The sequence below is a fragment of the Plectropomus leopardus genome, chromosome 21 (assembly GCF_026936395.1).
Source record: "Plectropomus leopardus strain MGB_pleo_1.0 chromosome 21, ASM2693639v1, whole genome shotgun sequence".
NCBI lineage: Eukaryota > Metazoa > Chordata > Actinopteri > Perciformes > Serranidae > Plectropomus > Plectropomus leopardus.
Genome location: NC_142196.1, coordinates 28,092,785 through 28,095,192, shown reverse-complemented (window position 1 = coordinate 28,095,192; position 2,408 = coordinate 28,092,785).

Below are 2,408 nucleotides of genomic sequence, written 5' to 3'. Positions count from 1 at the left end.
GATTCCCCGGTCGCTTTAGAAACAGGGCGCAGAATTTATTTCCATCTTTAACGTAAAGTTTACCCAAACAAACAAAAGCAACAGCCGTGGATTAACAGCTCACGTGTCGATTCTCATAGATTGTGCAACTATCCTGTTCATCTTGTCACCCATGTAACCAAAATCGACCCAAACTCGGCACACCAGAAGTGACAAGTTGGGCTGCATCTGGTTCTCCGACTCTTCCGGCACTACCATGACTGGGTCATTGTCAAAAATGACCGGACAGGAATTCAGCCCTGGAGGATGCCGCTTGGTGGAAAGCCAGCTCATGTCCTCCGTGGACTCGAGGGATTTCTTTGTGGTTGAAAATAGTGACACGTGTGATTTATAAAAAATGATTTGCTGGACGGAGGTAGGCAATCTTGATCAAATGTTGCTTCTATCTGGTGAAATCTGGAATAACAAGGTAAACACAAACTGACTGAGCCTTGTTGCTAATTTTAAAGCAGAAAAAAAATCAAACAGTTGAAGCAATCGTTCCAAAAAACAAAGAAGGCAGAGTAGATGAAGTTTTCCTCCAGAGTGGCCTAAAACATCCAAAGTGCAGCCGAGGGGAAAGCTGCCGTCTCACTCGTCACTCTCATGTCGGCCTGAGGCACGTTAAGAGCGTTTGATTAGAAAATTACACTGAAATTAACTCCCAAACACATCACGGCTTTCAAATGAAAATGATTATTAACCCAGAAGGAAACAAAACAGGAGAGAAGGAAGGAAGAAAAGGCCGACATAAATACCAGGTTAGAACGGGTGAAGACAAATCTGACTCCCACCCTGACAGAAATCAAGAAATTAAAGTTCTGTAGAATAAGTGAACTTCATTTGCATTGCAAAAAGAAATCTGTCACAAAAACTGAAGCTACATTTTGCAGTATCAGATGACTGCAAGAATGAAAACAAGTGAGTGTCATTCCCGTCGCTGCATGACTGTCTGAGTTTAGGTCCCAGACTGAAGCAAACAAAACAACATCATCAGCAAAACTAGAACGTCACGCTTAAATGCCTCCACGAACCCGTCAAGATTCAGTTTACATCCACGTCTGTTAAAACATGGACGTTTCACCACCAGAAGAGCTCAGCTGTCACGGACAGTGGACGTTTGTGCCAAATGTGAAGAAGAAATTTCCTTAAAGCGTTTTTGAGTTTTCACATTCACGAGAAAGCAGCAGACAAGGTTGCAGTGATATTCTCCTTTGACCTTTGAGTCAAGGATAATCTGACAGAATTTAATGGTCAAAGTGGATGTTTGTGCCAAATTTGAGAAACTCCCCTCAATGCGTTCATGAGATATCTCGTTCACGAGCAAGAGATGGAGGTTGCAGTGACTTTCACCTTTGAGTCAAGGAGGAAAAATTTGAATGTGAAATAACTAGAATTTGATGGTCAAAGTGGACATTTGTGCCACATTTGGAGAAACTTCCTCAAGGCGTTCCTTGAGATATGACGTCCACAAGAATGAAACAGAGTAGGTTGCAGTGACCTTCACCTGTGATCTTTGAGTCAACGATAATCTGATAGAATTCGATGGTTAAAGTGAAAGTTTGTGCCAAATAGACACAGAAAACACACATATCCACCATAATGTCAGTGTTGCTTTAAGAAACAGTGAATGTGGCCTGTGTGTGCGTGTGTACAGTTTGTGTTTGTGTACAAATTTGCGTGTTTGTGCTGACATGTTAGTGTGTGTGTGTGTGTGTCTGTGTGAACACCCGTGTGTGTTTGACAGCGTGTGGCGTCAGCAAACTGTGTGACAAAGATTTATTGTGTTGCCAAGCTGCCACAGCTCCTGCAGCAAAAAGAGAGAGTGTGTGTGTGTGTGTGTGTGTGTGTGTGCGCGTGCGCACGTGTGCGTGTGTATGTTGTGGTCACGGTGACATGCTAATGCAGCGATATGAAGCCAAAGTGACGGAGTAATTGATGGTCCGGGAGCGGCTGCAGAACACGAGGACACACCTCGAGTTAGCAGCATCTGCATTCAGGTGTCTTTATCAGGCTCAGTGTGTGTGTGTGTGTGTGTGTGTGAGTGACAGATTAAAGGGCAGCTCAAAGAGAAAGAGATAAAAGAGGATGGAGAAAGAGGACAAAGTGAATCTGCGCATTTCTTTCTTTAAATAATGACTCTTATCATCACTAATTAAAGTCCCTCTGGCGGCGGCGGCGGCGGCGGCGGTGGCGTGGCCTGCAGTCCAGCACTGAATAAGAAGTTCACAAAAAGACGGCAGCGCTACACTGACATTTCCCCAAAATCTCAATCACTCTAACAGGCTCCGAGCCTGATGTTTCATCTCATTTTCTCACACACTGAATTCGCGGCGGGAGAAGGCGGCGAGCAGCAGCAGCAGCAGGTGGCGCTGCTGCCGAAGGATTTC